General features: G+C 54.2%; 1 protein-coding gene across 2 annotated transcripts in view; it reads left to right on the forward strand.

The window, feature by feature from the left end:
* Positions 1 to 799: 799 nt before the first annotated feature.
* The window catches only part of NLGN2 (neuroligin 2), a 68,874-nt gene continuing 54,451 nt past the window's right edge, over positions 800 to 15,222 (forward strand). Inside the window, exon 1 of one of the 2 annotated variants that reach the window (XM_053362191.1) lies at positions 800 to 1,186. The gene's annotated coding sequence lies outside the window, so the exon portion shown is untranslated. The remainder of the gene's footprint in view (positions 1,187 to 15,222) is intronic. The other variant, XM_053362189.1, reaches the window with a different exon arrangement.

A 15,222-nucleotide genomic window follows, 5' to 3' on the forward strand; every position in this document is an offset into this window, starting at 1 on the left:
TCCTTCCTTCCTTCCTTCCTTCTAGTTCTCTCCCTCTCACCCTTTCAACGGGGGCCTTTCCTTCTCCACCCTTTCCTCCTGGCCTTCTTTCATCCTCTCTCTCTTCTCCCCAACTCCCTCTTTCCCAGGCCCCCCGCTCTCTTCTTCCTCGGCCCAGTCTCCCCCCTCTTTCCTTTGCACCCACACTTTCCCACCCTCCCCAAACCCCCTTCGCTTTCTTTCCCCTTCTCCCCCCGATCTTCTCTGTTTTGCGCACCCAAAATTTTTCTCCCTTTACTTCTCCCCAAAACTCCCTTCCTCGCTTTTTCCGAGTCATCTTTTCTTGCTTTCTTCTTCCTCAATCCGTTATTCTCTTCCCTTCCTTCTCCTCCTTTGCACCCCTTTCCCTTTCTTCTCTTCCTTGCCCCTCTCCCTTCCCTGTCCTGCAGCCCCCTCCTCTCCTCCCTCCTTTCTTCCTTTCCTTCTCTTCTTCCCCAGTTCCTCCTTCTTCCGCGGCTTCTCCCCTCTCCCCCCCATCTCCTCCGCCTCGCCACCCCCTCCCCCCTCGCGCTCCTCCCTCTCCCCCCCCTCCGGGCCGGGGTCCGCCTGCATCAGTTGGGAGGGAGGGGCTCCATCTCTCCATCTCTCCCTCCCTCCCTCTCTCCCTCTCTCTCGGCTCCCGCCTCCCTGACGCGGCCGCTGATGCGGGCTCGGTGGGCGAGGCGAGCGGGCCAGGCAGCGGGGCCGGCGGGCGGGCGGGCGCCGAGAGCGGCCAAGCGGCGGCGGCGGCGGGCGAGCACCGGCCACCTCCCCTCCTAAGCCGGGGCGCCGCCGGGCACAGCGGCGTCGGGGGGGCGCCCTCTGGAACCTCCCACCGGCCACCCATCCCGCCCGGCTCCGGCCTCTCCATCCTCGGAGGCAACAGCAGCAGCGGACGACCCCACAACCCAACCCACCCCTCCACCCGTGCGCCCCGGCAGCACCCCACTTCCACCCCACCACCCGCGCTTCCCCCCCCCATGGCCTTCGGCTGAGAGGCAGCCGCTCTCCCCCTCCCTCCCTCCCTTCCCCCCCAACCCCCCCCTCCCAGGATGCGGGCAGCGCTGGGCAACGGACGAGACCCCCCGACGGCGGCCCCGGCACCCCGAGAAGCGCGCAGGCGGCGGCGCCGGCGGCCCCAACCCTGCTCTTCCTGCTGCTGAGGCCGGTAAGGAGCCGAGACCCCGCTGGGGTTTTTTTTTGGGGGGGGGAGAGACAGACCACCCACGACGGGCCGGGGTGGGGAGCGCAGAGCCCCGCGGGCCCCGCGAGCACCTCCATCTTCATCCCGCATCTCCATCTTCCCCGCGCGCCTCCATCCCTCTGTTCGCCCGCTCCATCTCTCCATCACCCCCCCCTCCAAAAGAAGAAGACTCCATTCGTCACCCCTCCACTTCTATAATCCCTTCTTCCTCACTGGCACCTGCTTCTCTCCCTCCCCCCCCATCTCCCCCCCCCCACAACAGCAACCCAATTTGAATGGACGCACTCAGGGACGTAGGCCCCGGCACACGCGCGCTCCCCCTGCCTCTCCTCTCCCCCCCTCCAACCTCCTTGCCACCCCAGAGCGGCCCCCCCCCACACACGGAAAATGCCCTCCTCTCCCATTCCTCACCCCCACCCCCGTTTTCCAGAGGAATTAGAGCAAAATGCTGGCGTCGCCCCCCAGCGCAGCCGGCTTAGAAAACAAATAGATGCGATTCCCCTGCATCCTTCGTGTTAGCGCTGCCTCTCATCCCTTCTGCAAAGGAGGAGCCGGGCCGGTAAAGCGTTTATTCCTTCATTCCTTCCTTCCTTCCTTCCTTCCTTCCTCCTGCTCTGCCTGTCGCCCTGCCTGCTGCTCCCGTCTCCCTTTGCTTACTTATCCATCCATCCATCTTGTTCCGCCTAACACCTGGTCTGTCATTTCTCTCTCTGCGTGTCCCCCCCCCCGACAATTCCCCCGTTCCCTGCTCTCTTTCTCTCTCACATTCACCCCTTTCCCCCCCTCCTTCATTGCTCCATCCCCCCATCTAACCCTGCTCTGCAACAGGGGAGCGTTTTGGACCAGGGTTTGGCAGGGGGGGTCTCTCCCATCCACCTGCCTGCAGCTCAGTCAAGGCCCAACACGGGGGGGGGGGAGACCTTTCCGGGCTGGATGCGGCAGCCGAGGAGATTCTGTCAGACCCCTGAACCGACCCCCCAAGCGCTCCTTGCAGGGGGCTGAGACCAGTGTGGGTCAGAGGTGTTTTTCCTTTGGGGTGGGGGAGCCTTTGGAGAAGATCTCCCCAAAGGTATAGCGGAGTGGTTGCTGGGAGAGAGCCAGGAGGATGTGGAGAGAAGGAAGGCTGTGAGGAGAGAGAGAGAGAGAGAGAGAGAGGGAGCGAGGAAAAGGGTTGTGTGGAGGAATAATCCCCGGGCCTGGAATGTATGGAAGCTCAGGTTGAGGAGAAGCCACCTGCCCTTTGGGGAATGATTGAGGACCATCCATCAGAGCAGGGGAAAAAGGGGGTTCAGAGGGCACAGAATTTGGGGGGCAGGCCCAGGATTTGGGGCGCAGGATGGAGGGGAGAGAGGGGTGGTTTCGGAGGCCGCTGAGCCTCAGCTAAGCCTCCTCTCCTGGGACTAGCTAGAGCGAAGACTTGTAGGTTTGTAGCATCTTTGTCCATTATCAGCTATTGCTGCTGTAGATCTGTTTCTTTCTACCTGTGATGCAGAGCAAAAGTGTTGTGGTGTGTTGTGTGTGTGTGGATCTGGGGGAATCCGGTAGCGCTTTTCAACCCAGCGCGCCTTGTCCCAATCCCTGATGACGAGGGTGCAGGGTCGAGGTCGCTGCTGCCTGCCCGAGTAGGCGACACTGAAGCAGGTATGACTCTGATATGACAAAAGGAGGTTGGTGTTTGGCCTGTGGGGGGCAGGGGGCGGGGCAGGGAGTCCCCTTGGGAAAACTCTTTGAAAAAAGAAAAGAGGAAAGGAAAATGGGTTTGTGTCGAAGAGAGGATTCTGGCCCAATTTCTCTCGAACTCACCTCCACTCCATCTACTCGCTTCCCCGCCCCCCCCAGCAAGGCCTATGCCTCAGGGAAGCCTTCCTAAATTTGGTGATCCCTCCGGACAAAGCTGGACTCCCCCCTCCCCCCCCTTTCGCTATCGAGGGTTCAGGGAACAAATTCCTGCTTCTGGGTAGATAACAGCCCTATATCAAAAGGGATTCCTCTTTGCTCCTGGTTTGGGGAGTTCCTCAGATCCCCCTGTTTTTATTTCCCCAGTCTTCTAGTCCTCATTACGCACATGGCGAAACATTTCCGAGTCTTCTGATTAGTCAAGCCCCTCCAGCTGTTTTGGGACTACAACTCCCATCATCCCTAGCTAACAGGACCAGGGGTCAGGGATGATGGGAATTGTAGTCCCAAAACAGCTGGAGGGAGGGCTGAGTTTGGGGAGGCCTGGATTAGATCGTGTTTCTAGGACGCCCCCGGATATTTCTCTCCCAGGTGCGGTCCTGGGATAGCAATGGGTTTGGGGGACTACAATTCCCATCGTCCACGACCCTTGGCCACGCTGTCTGTGGATCATGGGAGTCGGAGTCCAACGCATCCAGAGAGTGGCCACGCAGGCGCCATGTCCCCATCCTAGATTCTCCTTCGGGGCCGGTGTGTGTATGTGTGATTGTGTAGAACGGACATGTGGGTTGGTGACATTAAAGTTCAGTGCGTGGGGTCAGGCTAGATGACCCCTCGGACCCCTTCCAGCTCCGCCGTTCTTAAGTTTGTTATTTGTTTGATGCCCAAGCTGGCACGGCTTCAGATCCCCGAGCGGGACAAGAGGAAGTTTCACTCGCAACGTTGCAACGAGAGGGGAGAAAACAAAAACTGAAGGGGGAGTCGATTTGCCAACTGGGGGCGTCGTTTGTGTGCTAACCCAGCCCCCTAACCCCCAAATCTGGGGGTGGAAGGAAGCAGTACAACAGAGCGGGTGCTTTGGAGCAGGGGAAATGACAAGGATTCGGTAAATTTGCAGGGGACAAACGTATTCGTTCGATACTGGCCGTGACCGCTAAAGAGAACCTCCTTCCGCAGGGGCAGTCTACCTTAGAATATCGTGTTGGTGGGGCTAAATAGCAGGGCAGTTGGAGCTGTTGACACAAGTGGACCAGGCGGGCCTGATCCTGCAGGGCATGACTAACGCTCTGACTTATTTGTTGCATTTATATCATGCCTTTTCCCCTCTGAGGAGCTCAATGCGTGGTTCTCACACTCATTTAATTGCCAGGTAGGTTGGGTTGAGAGACAGCGGCTCGCTTTGTGGCTGAGCTTTGAACCCGGGTCTCTCCCAGGCCCGGCACTCTAACCACTAGGCCGCACTGTCAGAAGGACTGTTTCCCAGCATCCTGACCCGCCATTTCCCATCGCGCCTCCTTTCGTTAACAACGAGCCTGAGCAAAGGTCCTGCGTTGCGGCGGGTTGGGCTAGATGACCGCTGGGGTCCCTCCCAGCTATATAGTATAGAGACGGACGGGACGACTCTGCAAAACGGGGCCGCGGTCAGGTCAGGACACAGCCAAGCCAGGACCATCTGTGGAAGACACACAATCCGTTGGTGGAACTGACCGCAGCAAGTTGTCCCAATGGCCGTCGCCTTGGTCCAGCCGTTCTCCAACATGGCGCCCCTGTGCACCTGCTGAGAACTACAACTCCCATCGGTTCTGATGTCGTACAGCCATGCTGACTAAGGCTGATGGGAGCCGTAGCTGGAGGAGCTTGAGGGTTTGGATGACGTGAGGGTTTGTCAAGGGCTTTTCAGCCTCCAAGTTCAGGGGCAGTCTAACCCTCCATCTATAACCCCACCCTCCTCCCTGACTTTGTCCAGTCCTCCTTCGAAGCCCTCCAAGTTGGCAGCCATCAGTACCCCTTAGAACCATAGAATTGTACAGTTGGGAGGGGCACCCAAAGGTCATCCAGCCCAACCCCAAGCAATCGCAGCCATAGGATCCCTGGCAGGCGGCTTAAAAAACCTTCAGGGAAGGAGAGACCACCGCCTTCCGTTCGGCTGTCACCGCCAGGAAGTCCTTCCTGATGTTGAGTCGCAATCTCCTTCCTTGTGGCAGTGAGTTCCACTGGCTAACTGTGAAAACTTCAGGAGAGCCTTGTGGCAGCTGGGTCAAAGGGGGCCCGGCCAGGACAGCATCCTGTGCTCACAGGGGCCAACCATAGGCCCCAGTGGGAAACCTCAAAAGCAGGACACGGGATAGCTCAGACAATAAAGCGTGAGACTCTCGACCGCCGGGTTGTGGGTTCGAGACCCGCGTTGGGCAAAAATATTCCTGCATTGCAGCGGGTTGGGCTAGATGACCCTCGGGGTCCCTTCTGACTCTATGATTGTACAGCAAGTCTCCCTACTTGGCAGAACCGAGCCATCATGGCCTTCGACAGCTTCAAGAATTTGCCTAAACCGCTTCCAGAGCAGTCCAAGTTGGTCTGACCCAACAGTTTCCCTTGTGTGTGTGTGTGTTTGGGCAGGCAGGTGTGTGGTCTGTGGTTAGAGGGGCCTGCCTAGGATCTGGGAGGGACCAGGGTTCAAAGCCCCCGCTCTGCCATGCTGACCTCTTAACCCGTCCCGCCTCACAGGGTTGTTGTGGGGTTTAAATGAGGGGCAGGGAGAACCATGAAGGCGCCTTGAGCTCCTTGGAGAAAAAGGTGGGATAGAAATGCAATGGCAGGGTGCTGGAGAAGGGGTGCGTCAAAACACCTCACCTGAGATGATGGGCTTGGAGGAGGAGTCCAAATGCCAGGGCAGAGGGGCAGGCCTGCCCTCCTTCCCTCTTATTTCATATTCCTTCCCTTCTTTTCCTTCCCTTCTTTTCCTTCCTTCCTTCCTTCCTTCCTTCCTTCCTTCCTTCCTTCCCTCTTTTTCATATTCCTTCCCTTCTTTTCTTTCCTTCCTTCCCTCTTTTTCATATTCCTTCCCTTCTTTTCTTTCCTTCCTTCCTTCCTTCCTTCCTTCCTTCCTTCCTTCCTTCCTTCCCTTATTTCATATTCCCTCCCTTCTTTTCCTTCCTTCCTTCCTTCCGTCTTATTTCATATTCCTTCCCTTCCTTCCTTCCTTCCTTCCTTCCTTCCTTCCTTCCTTCCTTCCTTCCTTCCTTTCCTCTTTTTCATATTCCTTCTCTTCTTTTCCTTCCTTCCTTCCTTCCTTCCTTCCTTTCCTCCCTCTTATTTCATATTCCTTCCCTTCTTTTCTTTCCTTCCTTCCCTCTTTTTCATATTCCTTCCCTTCTTTTCCTTCCTTCCTTCCTTCCTTCCTTCCTTCCTTCCTTCCTTCCCTTATTTCATATTCCCTCCCTTCTTTTCCTTCCTTCCTTCCTTCCGTCTTATTTCATATTCCTTCCCTTCCTTCCTTCCTTCCTTCCTTCCTTTCCTCTTTTTCATATTCCTTCTCTTCTTTTCCTTCCTTCCTTCCTTTCTTCCTTCCTTCCTTCCTTCCTTTCCTCCCTCTTATTTCATATTCCTTCCCTTCTTTTCTTTCCTTCCTTCCCTCTTTTTCATATTCCTTCCCTTCTTTTCCTTCCTTCCTTCCTTCCTTCCTTCCTTCCTTCCTTCCTTCCCTTATTTCATATTCCCTCCCTTCTTTTCCTTCCTTCCTTCCTTCCGTCTTATTTCATATTCCTTCCCTCCCTCCCTCCCTCCCTTCCTTCCTTCCTTCCTTCCTTCCTTCCTTCCTTCCTTCCTTTCCTCTTTTTCATATTCCTTCCCTTCTTTTCCTTCCTTCCTTCCTTCCTTCCTTCCTTCCTTTCCTTTTTCATATTCCTTCTCTTCTTTTCCTTCCTTCCTTCCTTCCTTCCTTTCCTCCCTCTTATTTCATATTCCTTCCCTTCTTTTCTTTCCTTCCTTCCCTCTTTTTCATATTCCTTCCCTTCTTTTCCTTCCTTCCTTCCTTCCTTCCTTCCTTCCTTCCTTCCTTCCCTTATTTCATATTCCCTCCCTTCTTTTCCTTCCTTCCTTCCTTCCTTCCTTCCTTCCTTCCTTCCTTCCGTCTTATTTCATATTCCTTCCCTTCCTTCCTTCCTTTCCTCTTTTTCATATTCCTTCCCTTCTTTTCCTTCCTTCCTTCCTTCCTTCCTTTCCTCTTTTTCATATTCCTTCCCTTCTTTTCCTTCCTTCCTTCCTTCCTTCCTTCCCTCCCTCTTATTTCATATTCCTTCCCTTCTTTTCCTTCCTTCCTTCCTTCCTTCCTTCCTTCCTTCCTTCCTTCCTTCCTTTCCTCCCTCTTATTTCATATTCCTTCCCTTCTTTTCCTTCCTTCCTTCCCTCCTATTTCATATTCCTTCCCTTCTTTTCCTTCCTTCCTTCCCTCCTATTTCATATTCCTTCCCTTCTTTTCCTTCCTTCCTTCCCTCCTATTTCATATTCCTTCCCTTCTTTTCCTTCCTTCCTTCCTTCCTTCCTTCCTTCCTTCCCTCCCTCCTATTTCATATTCCTTCCCTTCTTTTCCTCCCTCCCTCCCTCCCTCCTTCCCTGCTTCCACTCCTCTTCCCCAGTACTCCTTCAGTTGTGGGGCCGTGTGGGGCAGAGGTGGTGGATTTGACTAAGGACGTCAGGAGGAGAAACCTCAGTTGTGCCCCATGGCTGGGCTCTCCTTCCGCAGTTGGAGGCAGCGATTATGCTTCTGAAGACCAGTTGCAGGATGGGCGAGGGATCTTGGGTTCGAGTCCTGCTTGCGGCTTTCCTATGCTGGCTCCTGGCTGGCCACTGTGAGGACAGGGGCTGGATTGGATGGGATCCTGGCCTGATCCACCAAGGCTGTTTTGATGTTCTTCGGTTGGTGGATCTGGGGGCGCAACTGGACTGCAGCCTGACAAATCTGTGCCAGCGAATCGAGAAGTGTTGCCCTAAATGCATGTTTGGGCTGGAGGTCTGAGCATGGGAGTCAGGCTGTCTAACTCAATACTGCTTGCACGGGCTGGCAGCAGCAGTGGCTCTCTGGGATTCTGGGCACTTTTGTCTCCCAGCCCTGCCTGGAGATGTCATTTGGGATTGAACCTTCTGCAAGCCAAACAGGTGTTCTGCCATGGAGTTGTGGCCCTTCTGCTAAGATTCTAGACCTCATGGTTGTGAGCCAAGGCCTGGTGTGCAGGTTTCAGGCAGCAGGCCTCACCCAGTCTTGCCCAGAGATGCCGCTGGGAGTTAAACCTTCTACATGCCAAGCAGGTGCTCTACCTCTAAGCTACATTCTTTCTGCTGGATAGACTAGAGATTACTGGTAAGGGGTGTTTAAAGCCCTATATGGCCTAGGACCCTCGAACCTATGGGACCGCCTCTCCTGGTATGTCCCACAGAGGAACCTACGGTCTGCAAATAAAAACATCCTGAAGGTCCCAGGCCACAGAGAAGTTAGGCTGGCCTCAACCAGAGCCAGGGCTTTTTCGGCCATGGCCCCGATCTGGTGGAACGCTCTGTCACAAGAGACCAGGGCCCTGCAGGACCTGACATCTTTCCGCAGGGCCTGCAAGACAGAGCTGTTCCACCAGGCCTTTGTTCAGGGCGCAGCCTGACTCCCTCCTCTGGCAATCTGCACAGAATTTTGCTTAACGGTTGCCATCAATTTGATTTTAATTAATTTTTATAATGAAATGTTCTTAGAATGTTGGATTATTTGATTGTTGTTAGCCGCCCTGAGCCCAGCTTTGGCTGGGGAGGGCGGGATATAAATAAAAAGTTGTTGTTGTTGTTGTTGTTGTTATTAATTATTATTATTATTATTATTATTATTATTATTATTATTTGTGTGTGCGTATTTGACTGTGGAGTCCAGGACCAAGAGAGATATTTGGGGTTGTTTATTGAGGAGGAGCTTGTGGTCTAATCCAGCCTTCCCCAAATTAGACCTCTCCTGATGTTAGTATGAAGAATTTGTGAATATACTTACAGATATTCTATCACATGTACATAGAATTGTAAGGGACCCCGCGGATCATCCAGTACGTTTCTGAGCACAATTCAAAGTGTTGGTGCTGACCTTTAAAGCCCTAAACGGCCTCAAAGGCCCAGTATAACTGAAGGAGCGTCTCCTCCCCCATCGTTCTGCCCGGACACGGAGGTCCAGCTCCGAGGGCCTTCTGGCGGTTCCCTCATTGCGAGAGGCCAAGTTACAGGGAACCAGGCAGAGGGCCTTCTCGGTGGTGGCGCCCGCCCTGTGGAACGCCCTCCCACCAGATGTCAAAGCGATAAACAACTACCTGACATTCAGAAGACATCTTAAGGCAGCCCTGTTCAGGGAAGTTTTTAATGTGTGACATTTTAGTGTATTTTTTGGTCTCTGTGGAAGCCGCCCAGAGTGGCTGGGGAAACCCAGCCAGATGGGCGGGGTACAAATAATAAATTATTATTATTATTATTATTATTATTATTATTATTATTATTATTATCCAACCCGCTGCAACGCAGGAGTCTTTCGCCCAACATGGGATTCAAACCCACAACCCTGAGATTAAGAGTGCCATGCTCTCCCAACAGAGCCATCCTTCAGGACAATATTACTATATGTAATAGTACTATTAGGGACGCGGGTGGCGCTGTGGGTTAAACCACAGAGCCTAGGGCTTGCCGATCAGAAGGTCGGCGGTTCGAATCCCCGCGACGGGGTGAGCTCCCGTTGCTCGGTCCCTGCTCCTGCCAACCTAGCAGTTCGAAAGCACATCAAAGTGCAAGTAGATAAATAGGTACCACTCCAGCGGGAAGGTAAACGCCGTTTCCGTGCGCTGCTCTGGTTCGCCAGAAGCGGCTTAGTCCTGCTGGCCACATGACCCGGAAGCTGTACGCCGGCTCCCTCGGCCAATAAAGCGAGATGAGCGCCGCAACCCCAGAGTCGGTCACGACTGGACCTAATGGTCAGGGGTCCCTTTACCTTTAATAGTACTATTGCTAATGATGTTACTGTTTTGGACAGCGAATGGGCACCTCGAGGGCACCAGGTTGGGCAGGGCTGTCCTGGCCGAGCAGGGGGAATTGGGAGCCCCGACTCCTGGGTTCTGGCGGGTCAGCGCAGAGCATGTTGGGTCCGAGAGACAGGGCCCCACCTAGCCGAAATTCTCGTGGACTTGGACAGAAGATGGCAAGGAAGTCTCTGGGTAGGCTGAGGTACCCGCAATGCCAGATTCTTGGGGAAGACAGCAGGCTTGCCGCCAACCCATCATGTTGGGGGACCCCCAAGGGCCATCTAGCCTGACCCCCTGCGAGGCAGGAATCCCAGCTCAGGAATCCCTGACAGGCGGGTTTCCCCAAGGAAGGAGAGTCCATCTTTTGAGGAAGCCCATCCCTGAATAGAAAGTTCTTCCTAACGGTCAGTCGCAATCTCCTTTATTAACGCCTAAGATAATAGGTCTGGGGGCGCGAGCCCCTCTGGCAGAGCAGCCCTTCCAGGTGCCTTGCCGAGAGAGGAAGGCCCTCTGCGCTTCCTCAGAGGCCCTCTTGCCCATTTTCGCTGATGCCTTCTTTCCTTTAGATAACCTGGTTCTCCTGGCAGACACAGAGAGAGCTGTAATCTCATGACAGGTGGATGGATATTTGCCGGGTTTTCGGGGCGCAGAAGAAGCCTCCCCCCCGGCTCCGAATCCAGCCCCCCCGCGTGGGGTGGGGGTGGGGGTGGTGGGGGTCCCAGCCAGCCCACCGCAGGGATTTCAGGCAGGGATGAGTAAGCGGGGAGAACGGCGGCGGCTCTGGAAACCCGGTTGCCACGGATACCCGGAGTGACTGCCGCCACGGCAACGGGCCCATGCCTTTACGCCGGGAGATTGTGGGGTTGTGGAGTGGGGGGGGGGGGAGAGGGGAAAAAGGAGGGTGGTGGTGCAGGGAAGGAAGGAATCTCCTCTGAGCTGCCCCCCCTTCTTGCGCTCCTCTGCGTCGCCATCCTTCTCCTTGCGCGGCCGCCACGGGGCTACAGCATCGCTGCCTTAGCAACACCTTGGGGGACCAGCGATGGGAGAGACCCGTAGGTGGGCAGTGGGGGCGAGAGGGGTGCCCCGGTGCCAGATGGAGACGTGGGCAAGATCCAGGCCTGGGTTTTCAGCGACGCAGGGCGGCTGGCTGTGCGCCTCCTTCGTGCAAAACGCTCCGCGCGCGTTCCTCTCCCCTACGCGTAATAATAACCCTTTCCTCCTCTTGCGCGCGTGTCCCTCCCTCTCCCCCCCCCCGCAGTGTGCTTTGCAGCATGGGGGGGTCTTGGGGGGAGGGGCTGGCAGGCAAGCAGGCAGCAAGCGGCTCCTTCGGTGGATTTACGGCCGGCCGATCCCCGAAAGGAGGGGGGGGAGAGGAAATAAAAGATCCAGCAAAACTGCCCTAAAGGGACATCCATTATTAATAAAAAAGATTGTTCCTCGCCGTGACCGCAGGAAGGAGGGAATGGGGAAGGCATAGAGGAGGAGGAGAGGAGAGGAGGAGGGAAAGGAGGAGGCCGGCGCTAGCTTCTCCCCTCTCCTGCTGCAGGATTTCGGCAGAATATTTGACACACTCGCTCTCTCCATATTTATCTCCTTGCCCGCTTCCCCTGTTCGCCATCAGCTGTGCTGCTGGCCCTTCCGCACTTTCCAGAGCGGAATTCCCTCCTGCCCCTTTTAAACTGCGAATATGCCCCCCTCCCAGGACAATTGCATGCATCCCTTTTGCCCCTTCCTTTGTCGGCAAGCGCCACGATCCAGGGATGCCCAGTGGGTGGCTTGTCTTCTTGGCACCCCCACAGCACCCAGCCTGGGTGCCCCGGCCACCCTCTCTCTGCCTCCGCCAAGCTGCAAGCCAGCGCCCTCAGAGGCCTCCTCCTGTTTTGCTTTGTTTTCACACGTCTAAAACAGAGAGGGCCGCTGTTAACGATGGGCGGAGAGGTGATGATCAGGACTGTAAAATGGGCACGCAGAACAAGCGCAGGTGCGCAGCAGTTAAAATGTGAAGGATATCAGCGTTGTCGGGCTGGCGAGTTGAGGTCCAGATTCGCCGGGCTTTGCCGGGAATACGTCTCATTTGGGGGTGGTTAGAGCTAACCCGCCCTCCTCAGTTAATTCCCACAACGACCCTGAGAAGTAGGCCAGGAGGCTGTGAGAGTCCTCGTCCGACACTAACGACTACGTCGCACTGGCCGGGCAGCTCTGTAAATTAAGCAGGTAATAAACACCAAGAGAGCAAAATGTCACTTAGAGAAACATTTTCCTTCAATCTTGACTTCTATTCCAGATGGTTTTATTTGACGTTTTGCTGCGTTGTAAACCACTTTGAGGCTGTTTCTGTCAAATACAAAGCAGCCAAAAAAAAAAAAAAGAATAACAAAACAATAGATTCCGTTGCAAAATAAACGGTGCCTAGACATTCTGTTGGGGGTGACCGCAGCCTAGGTTTTAAGGCTCCATTTGGTGGTTAGCTTAGATATATCTGAGTTTCTAACCCCGGCAGGAATCTTTTGCCCAGCGCGGGGATCAAACCCACAACCGTGAGATGAAGAGCTCTCCGAGATGTCAAGGCCTAAATCAGTTCCTGGATGTCGGATCTCCCTCTTTCTGAAAGTCGGCCGGCAAAATTGGGGTGTCGGGGTAGAGGAGGCAGTTGCCCCTATCAGCCCCCTCCCTGCCAGTTGGCCCCCCAAGCCGAGGGGACAAGGCCGAGTCTGGTTTGGGGCCTGGGAGACAAGTGTTTACCCCACCCGCTCGCCTCTGGCCTTCTGCCCAGCCGGGAGATGGTGGCTTTCTTGTCCTGGCCGCCGTCCAGCGCAGCCTTTTCTATTGAGGATCTCGTTTCCGGCCCTGTGCCCCCTCCTCCCTTCACCCGTGCCAGCTGCACCAAGACACAGCCAGGCGCCACAGTGAATCCCCCTCCCCATCCAGCCCGGGAGCTGGGGAGATACATATTTTGGGGGCGGAAGGCATGTCCGAGCAGAGGCCAGGTAATTGACCCATTCTAGAGGACCAGTGTTCTCCCATATACAGCGGCAGCTTTCTCTCTCTCCCTCCCCGCCTGCCAGAACGGATCTAGAATAACGTTGGCTCCAGATCACACGCCCACCTGTTTTCCAGTAAATAGTGGACGCTCCAAGCAGCCTTGGCCGACCAGGCGCCCTTTGGATCTTCTGCGCTACAACTCCCATCAACAACTCTCTCCCCCCAGCCAGCACATCTGTTTGGGCAAGGGAGGGAGGGATGCTGATGGGAGTTGTGGTCCAAAAGTGGCGCCGGATGTCGGCGGCGATAGGAAATCCAGCCTCTCGCCTGGTCTTGATTTAGGACGGATCTCAGTTGGGGAGAGAGAAATGAAAGTCCTTCTTCACACGGCGGAGAGTTAAACTGCGGAACTCCCTGCCCATTGACCTAGGTGGCTTTGAAAGAGGGCTGGGCAAATTCACAGAGGAGGAGAGGGCTATTGATGGCTACTAGCCAAAGTGTTGGTGTTGACCTTTAAAGCCCTAAACGGCCTTGGCCCAGTATACCAGAAGGAGCGTCTCCACCCCCGTTGTTCTGCCCGGACACTGAGATCCAGCGCCGAGGGCCTTCTGGCGGTTCCCTCCCTGAGAGAAGTGAGGTTACAGGGAACCAGGCAGAGGGCATTCTTGGTGGTGGCGCCCGCCCTGTGGAACACCCTCCTTTCAGATGTCAAGGAAATAAACAACTACAGTGGTACCTTGGGTTAAGTACTTAATTCGTTCCGGAGGTCAGTTCTTAACTTGAAACTTCTTAACCTGAAGCACCACTTTAGCTAATGGGGCCTCCTGCTACCGCTGCGTGATTTCTGTTCTCATCCTGAAGCAAAGTTCTTAACCCGAGGTACTATTTCTGTGTCAGCAGAGTCTGTAACCTGAAGCGTATGTAACCTGAAACGTATGTAACCCAAGGTACCACTGTACGTGACATTTAGAAGACATCTGAAGGCAGCCCTGTTCAGGGAAGTTTTAAATGTGTGACATTTTAATGTCTATTTGTTGGAGTAGCTGGGGAGACCCAGCCAGATGGGTGGGGTACAATTATTATTATTATTATTATTATTATTATTATTATTATTATTGCCAGGATGGCTGTGCTCTGCCTCTGCAGTTTGAGGCAGCTGGACTATCCCCTTGAACCCAAAACACCCTCACCAGCATTTTATTTATTTTATTTATATTTCTCTGAACCCGCTGCAATGGAGTAGACCCCTTATGTTAATTGCTAATGAAAGGATCTCTGTTGGGAAATGGTGGGTGAACGACGCCCAAAAGCACCTTCTGTCGAAAGAGGCTCAGTGTGGTCGGACGAGGGAGAGACCCGGGTTCAAATCCCCCCTCCCACTTGGCTATGAAATTTACTGGGTGGCCTTGCCGGGCCGGTCGCTGCCTCTTTCAGCCTACCCTACCTCACAAGGTTGTTGTTCCATTCCACATTGAACACCTGGGAGAAAAAGTTCGGCCGCCAATGCAGTCTTAACAGGTCAAGAAAATGTTTTGGACTACAATTCCCATCAGCCCCCAGGAGTTGCAATGCGGGAGGGGAACTCAACTTCATTTGCATTTAAAGGCAAACTCAGTCCAATTCTGATTTCCAGGAATAAGAGGTGGAATGGAAATCTGGCCACCCTTCACTAATTTGACGCCGTCCGGTTTTTGCAGCTTGTTTCCTTCATCCAAAGTTGCATTCCAATACATTAGGGTAAAGCATGGGCACAACTGCATGCATTGGTGAAAAGGACCTACAGAAATGCCTTTGAAAAAATGTGTATATTGGGCAAAATATGCATATGACCGCGTGTGCAAGTTAGGAGAAATTTGCACTTAAATGTTGGTGAATTACCATGGTGCCTGAAAAAAAATAAATGCAATTGGATGTGGAGTTTAAGACTGGATAAATGAGAATCATCCCTGGTTGGACAAAGGGCAGCAGGTTGACCAAGAATGTCTTATTATTTTTAAAAAAATATTTTTATTCGGTTTTACATATACAAATTTATAACAAATACAAGCACAACTCCATGTAAAGAGATCCCTCTGAATTTCTGGACTTCCCCCTGTCCCTTCTATGGCTCCTACTGTCAACATTTACACCTGTGTGGCGCTGTGGTCTAAACCACTGAGCCTGGGGCTTGCCGATCAGAAGGTCGGCGGTTCGAATCCCCGTGACGGGGTGAGCTCCCGTTGTTCGGTCCCTGCTCCTGCCAACCTAGCAGTTCGAAAGCACACCAAAAGTGCAAGTAGATAAATAGGTACCACTCCGGCGGGAAGGTAA

Source organism: Podarcis raffonei, chromosome 13 (assembly GCF_027172205.1).
Source record: "Podarcis raffonei isolate rPodRaf1 chromosome 13, rPodRaf1.pri, whole genome shotgun sequence".
Taxonomy (NCBI): domain Eukaryota; kingdom Metazoa; phylum Chordata; class Lepidosauria; order Squamata; family Lacertidae; genus Podarcis; species Podarcis raffonei.